Raw genomic sequence first — 7,361 nt, 5'->3', positions numbered from 1 at the left:
TCTCCTAACAAAACTGCTTTTCTTTGACAGTAAAAGCTTTTTGACCAGCACTATTTAAAATAAATAAATTATAATGTTTATGTCACCTGCCTAAGTGAAATTTCAGATCAATACAATAATCATGCCCTCTTTGACAAACAAAATAGAGAAGAGCAAAGGTGGACTGGTAAGTGATAGAGCTTGAGGAATTACAACTGAAAAGATGATCTATTTTTTCCTATATACCTGTACATCTGAATTATCCCCAGAAAGCAGATCTATTTCCTCCATGACAAAAATTAAGCCTAATCTCTGCCCATAGAATTAATGGCCAGAATTTTTTTTCCTTTACTGGCAAGAGTTTTTTCAGCTTGAAAGGAATTCAATGCCTTTAAATTTTCATATACTTTCAATATATTTTCCTGTATTAAATATTAAACATGAGTAATTTAGACATCAGAAGCCTGGCTCCTTCTCAGCATTGAGCAGCCTGGAAGGACTAGAAACAGAAATTGAAAGAATGGCTATTACAAAAAGCAGATTTAAAAAATGGCCAAGACATTTCTATTTCTATTAAGATCTGTTCTCAAAATACTGTAAGTAAATCTCTTACCAAATGAAATCTGTTTTCTCTGGTTTTGCCACAGAACAATCAATATGTCCTTAAGGTTTTATGTCACCATCATGATATAAAGCTAAACTGAGTAATCCATTTTTGTTTTTTTTTTCTGTTCTTCAAATATCTTTTTAAAAATGCTTGAGTACAGAAAAGCACTGTTATAGGCCATGATTATAGGATTTCTCTAGCTAAAGGAAACTAAATCAAATGGTTAATCCCAGCACTAAAATAATGCGTATCATGTGCTACTATCTGTGGACCAATTCTTGGTTTAGTCTGGATTATTTTTTTTCTTTCTTTTTGTCTTTGAGACAAGACATAAATATGGACCAGAATCTAAAGTTCAGAGTACCTTTACAACTGGGCTACAAAGTCAGGCTATGCATTCTTTTTCCCACTGAAACATCAATGTTTTCTGGCCCTTGATAGTGTTTCAACAGCAATTAAAAATATTGCAGATGAAGAATACTTTGCTATTCTTAAGAGGCAGATGAGGTACCTGTTTCTCAGTGAGATCTCTACAGGCAGGCTCTATACAGGTAGTTTCTACTGCTGCAGAAGAACTGTAATACACTTAAGATCAGGTCAGAACAGGAAAAGTTTATTACTATGGCTGTAGGAGAGAATATAGAGCAGCAGCAGCTTAGCAGGATCTGCTGATGTGGCTGCCCAAATGGGGCCGTTATAGAGCTTACATACCATCAGGCTCTAGAAACTGTTCTTAGCCAAAATCATGTCACATAAGCAGGAGTATGGTAAATAAAAACAGCAACTGGAATTCTTCAGGTAAGAAGGCTCTAGACAGTACATTCTTTCACAATTCACTACTTTGCTAATTAAATTGTGCTGACTGGTGGAACATTCAGCTGCAAATGTTTCTTAACTATGATAACACGTAAACTATTTTGCTTCCATTACTAGAATCTTTTATGGCTATGCTAAAAAAAAAAAAAGTAAAAAAAAAAAATTGGAAAATCAGTATCTCTTTAGAGGTACCTGACAGACCTTTTCTGAGCACCTCTACTGGATCCAACCCATCTGAAGAGAATCTGGAGCAGAGGAGTCCTCTGAAAAAACAATCAAGACTGAGCCAGGGAGATCTGGCCATGTCCAGAAACAAAACTGTATGTGGCTAAGGAGATTTAAATGCTAACAAATACCTAAGGAAAGTGTCAATCCCTGTGTTTGAGAAACAGTTAGCTTAGGAGTTAATGAATTGCAATTACCTAGTACCTCAATTCCACCAGTCATTCTTCAAATGCCTAAGTCAGTCCTTTTTTGAATTTTTGCCTTTAGTGACAAACCGACTCCAAACACAGTTAAATCCATCTTACATGGTCTACAACAGCTTCCATGGCTGCAGAAGGGCATTTTGAAAAATGACTGTAGCTTGAGGGGAGGTTGCAGATATTTAACTTTCTTCTCCAAAGCAGGCTGGGATTCCATTTCAGGCTGCCGCTGCTTACTTCAATTCCACTCCATGCCTGTTAGATAATCTCTTCTGGCAGGGCTACTCTTGACTCAGGGGACAGCCTCACAAGAGATATAGTCTGAATTTCCCTCATCAGCCAAGCTAGACTGCTATTCTCATTTTTCTTTTTCTTCCGCATACTTTTGTCTTACATTAGTATCTTCAAAAAAACTGAAGAAAATGGGTTTGAAACAAAAACCATTTCCATGTGTTGTATGTGAATAACAGGATTTCACACAATGATGTTGAAAGAACAATTATTCTCTTCACTCGAAAGTAAAGAGAATCCACAGCAAAATGCAAAGTTACTTTTCAAGCCTTTAGTTACAGAAGAGCTATTGGAGAATATACAGGAGCACTTGTTTGGTTTGGGTTTGGTTTTTTTTTCCATCCAAAAAGCAATAACAACTTTTTCTGCTAAATGCCAAAAAAGAAAAGCTTTTTTTATAACCACTACATACAAAGTCAGAAATATTTAGAAGGTTATTACTAACACATTGATGAAGATGAAAGGACTGTATCAACCGTGTTGCAATAAACTGACTACTTGGCATGCACCAGAAGAAACAGCTTTGGTAGCAAGTATGCCTTATGTGAGCAAATTCCTGTGCTCCATCTGAGAAGTGATCTATGAATGACACCTCTACACTGCACAGACCGAGGTGTCTGTTCTGTCCCATCCCTTCTGGTGCACCGGTGATCTGTTACCATACACCTGCACAAGAGGAACCACAGACCTGATGAAAAATCATTTAATTTTATTATAAAATTCCCTAAGCTGTGTCAGGAGGAACAAAAGTCTTGGCAAGTTCTTATTCTTGTAAAAGATCTGAAGGAGAGGTGGAAAAGGAGAAAGGAAAGAAAGAAGGAAAGAAAACAAAGAAATAGGCTCACTACCCCCTGGATCCAGGGACGTCTTCTTGGTCAGCAAGTTGAAATCCTTTCAGCTGTAGTTCTTTCAGTTATAGTCCTTGGAGTCCTTGTGATCCTTGAAGTCAGTGTCTCTAGGGTGGTCCATGGTGGAGGGGTGCTCGCCACACGCTGAAGGATGGTTTTGCCTTTTTCTTGGGCCAGGAGCTCTTGGAACACCACCGCAGGTCAGACCCATCTGCAGGGTGAGCCCCAGACCCAGTTCACGTTGTGCCTTGGCAGGCACTGCAGTGTCTGTGACGATTTCTCCGAGCAGTTCGCTGCCAGGGCAATTGATCTTCACAGCCTCAGGGCAAACAGTGCAAAGAAGCATCTCCCACCTTGGTGGAGCAGGATCCCTGCTCTGCCCCATTCCGTCTGCCCAAACAACAGCACGTTGCTCACAGCCAACAGCTGCTCAGCCTCCCTCAGTTCTTTCCGTCTTTGGAGTTGCTTTGAGACATACACAAAAAGGGTCCCCCTCAGCTGCCCCCGCTGCCCAGCTCCCTAGCCCCTGGGGATCACCCGCCACTCCTGGAGCCACAGCTGCACCCTGACAGTGTATGAGATGAATGCAGAATATTTACCCATCAAATAGTGTAATATTGGAAAGACGGTGCACTTTTGGAGATAGTAAATGATTTCTAGAACAAACCTTAAGCTGAAGTTACTGAACTCTGAAACTTATTGTCATAGATATCAGGCAGGCATCTTCACCTACCTAGGCAGGGGTTCAAGAAATTTATACACAAGTCTTTAAACAAATACCAATTACACAGAACTGTGTCCATTGTCCTCCCTATTTGGTAACGCCTCCCCTGAGTTGCAGAGTATGATGGAAATTAACCATGGAAAATAGCAAGGTTTGTATCACGTCCCAAACCAGTGTCATATTTTGCCACTGCCAGAGGTAAACTACTGGGTTGGATAGCACCACCTGTTATGTTCTGAAGATTTTAACCCAAACATATCTATAATAAAAGCCAAGGAGTAAAAAGAACAAAGCAGAGTATTCTCTTTTTTCATAAGATGCCTACAAACAACCCTTGGAGAAGTAGAGGTTGTGACTATAGTTCATGTGTTGTTTTGTTTTAAGGTAGATTTCCATCTCACTAGTTCTTGTCATCAAGAATGTTTTCTTGTTCTTTGGAACAACAAAGAATGCTTCTCCTGTGATCCACTAGCAAGCCTGCAGGGCAAAATGGGGGATATTTCAATGAAAGTGTCAGCTCCTAAAGGGTGAGCACAAGAAAGTTCCATGATTTTTTACTGCTGGAAAGCCTCTTTTGTCTTGAAAAGGGAGAGGAAAGACAATTCATAGTGTTAAAAGACTTAACATGGAGTAAAGAAAAAAAAAGTATTTAAAAATATCTAAATTCACCAAACCCTCAGATTTTAATTGGCATTTGCTAACTTGTAGAGCAGTTTTCTGGTATAGATATTACCAAAGAATCCAGTCAATCAACAGCTTACTGTGGAGGTGGTAACTGATCACCTGGGATCACACAAGACTGATTTTGCTATGTAGGAATTACACTAATTTGGAGAGGACTGTATCAAAGCTGTGCACTGCTTCCCTCATATTTGATTCCCCTACAGGAAGGACAATTAGATCTTTGCTCAAACACAGCATCAATGGAAAAATCTGGTACAACCTGGGAAATGTATGCACATACACATTTTTAAGGAGTTCAGTCAAGACTGATGCAGCAACATGTTAGTCTGTACTCTCTTCTCCTGCAATGTCCAGAGAGTGACATTCTCTGCACTGTATCAATGCTGGCTGCAACTGAATTCCCCAAAATTGCTAAGCCTCAGGTCCTAGCATACACTACTGCTTTTGTCTACAAATCTCACATAGTTCTTGTATAATGCAGCAGGCTTCTAAAATGACTTTAACACCAGCCAACCTTTGCAGTAGAAGCACATATAACCTACCTATAGTCTTCCAATAACGTTTGCCACAAATGTCTGTCTCCATATAAAGACAAACCAGAAAGATAGTTTCCAATCTTTTTGAATGTGACAATTCACTTTGGGATGAAAATTGATTCAGTACTGCCTCCTGCAATGTGCCTCTAACAGGCTACTCACATTTAGTAAGAAAAGTATTTCTGTCGTTCACCTTAATAGAGCATTAGCAGTAATGATCAATTGTCATCAAGTACAATGAACTGAGTTCAAGGAAACAGAAAGCCCAGATAGCTAGCTGGAATGAAACATTAAGTAAAACAAGATGCTTATTCAGGAGTCCTGAGGTACATGAAAGGCATGGGCAGAGATTACTACCACACTAAATGGACAGTGTGGGCAACTGTGTGAGACTTCCTGGACTATTACTGTGTGTTACTCAAGATTTGTAAGTAACACATTTTTATGACTCAGCTTTTGAAAGTTCCTTGTGAAATCATGTCTTTGTTTCTGAACTCACAAGGCATTAATTGCTGACATAGAGGTTTGCTTATCAAATTTGGCATGGCATTGTTCAAAGGATCTTTTTTCTCTGCTAGCTCTTGTTACACTGGGAGTACTAACACTTAAAATGACAGCATTGCTTAGCCTGCCTTTCTTGCCTTGGCAATTGCAAAGTGCCAACAAAGCACAATTTATTAAATTTGCTTCTGAAAGAAACTCTATCTCCCCTTCAGAGAATAATTTAGACTTTCCGTACAAAAGCATTTATGTTAACTGTGTTCTAAATACAGGTGTTTACAAAGCCATTTTATGTAGTCTACAATTCAAGTATCTCCTGATACAATCTAAACCGATTGCTTCCCAAAGCACACCACAAATGTTTGTTTTAAGAAATGCATGAAGAAGGAAAAAAGAAATCTGAATTTGTTTTATTGCTGTTACCGTTAAACTCCGGTTTATTGGCAATTTGCTTGTCATTTACCTTCTGACTACTAATCTGTCACTGTGATAATAAACTAGAAAGAAAGAAGTTAAATGGCTTCCTCCTCAAATGAGCAACAGTTCAGACAAAAAGTCTTTTTTTTCAGAATTTTCTTTTTCTAGCTATGTAATTTTGTATCCTTAAATTCAGCACACATGATCGAACAGATTTTTCATTAATACCACTTTCACAGACTGTGGATAGGGTATCAGTAAATGACCGGTGGCACACAGAGCACTCTATACAGCATTGGACAAGCCTTATCTGGATATTTGGCAACAATATTGTAAGCAATGGGATCCTACAAGCATTCATACTTCATTTATTGATAATTTAGTTTTCCTGACTATTTTAATCTTTAAAATTTTCATATAATTGTCAGTAGTAAAAAAATATGTGTGCCATATCCTAAAGCAAACTACTTGTCTTTCTTTGAGTAATTGTGCAGTTTTTTCTTAGTCAGCAACATATTTAAAGAGTTTTGATTATGAAGCTGTAATTAAGATATCAGCTAAAGAAACAGTGCACAGATAGCCACCTGCTGAGATTTCTTGAAGAATGTCCATGTCCTTTTATGGTTACACAGGAATCAAGAAAGGTTGAGGAGTGAGTATTTTTATATTACTAGCTATAAAAACTAATGAATTATTCTAAATTATTTCTAACCTACATACTCTTACGTTATAAGGGTCTATTACAGTGGAAGGCAAGGATAAAACCAAAAATCCACCTACAAGAGGATTAATTTTTCCATCTGCATGTCTTCTCCAAGAGAAGGGAGACTTCTAACACCTTAAAAATGTTCTGTAATTATATATGTTATAAAAATCTCTACTTCTTTCTTTCTTTCTAAGGAAGGTAAGCAAAACTAGCATAAAATAGTAGATGATATATATGCTACACAGAATACTTGGACAATTTCAACAAACTATCTTTGCTAATGGAAAGAATAAAGAAAATATATCTAGTCATAAAAATAGTGTCGCTAAACAATAAAAAATACAATACTTTCAAATGTCTAAACAAGTGCTATTTCCTTAGAGACAAGTCAGATTTATATTTAAAATGGAAAGCAAAACCCAGCTGCCCCAGAAAAACACACCACCAAATAAACCTGGAATAACTTTAAACTTAAATGAACCTGGGGACTTACATAGTTTCTTTCCAGACACACAGAGTGTACAAAATTGCCATGCCTCCATGCATATAATGCATCCTAGAGTTTTTCTCAGGCACAAGGCCAGGATCTTAAAGGTTGTTTTTCAAAATAAAAATGCAGAACCCTAACTCTACCTCTTTGTGAGGCAGTTCAGTGCTAGGACTACAAAGATTTCAAGGTTCATAGATAGAAAGCTTTTCTATCCTCTTTTAGACTGATTCTGTTTTCTTTTGTGTATTTTTTCCTACTTCTCAATTTGGTCTTGTAAGAGGAGAAACAGGAATATGGCATTCCTAGATTTTAGATAAGCACTCTAACTAGAAGGTTA

The sequence above is a fragment of the Melopsittacus undulatus genome, chromosome 5, assembly GCF_012275295.1.
Source record: "Melopsittacus undulatus isolate bMelUnd1 chromosome 5, bMelUnd1.mat.Z, whole genome shotgun sequence".
Classification (NCBI taxonomy): Eukaryota; Metazoa; Chordata; class Aves; order Psittaciformes; family Psittaculidae; genus Melopsittacus; species Melopsittacus undulatus.
The sequence above is the reverse complement of the archived record's forward strand: the minus strand, read 5'-3'. Positions refer to the sequence as shown.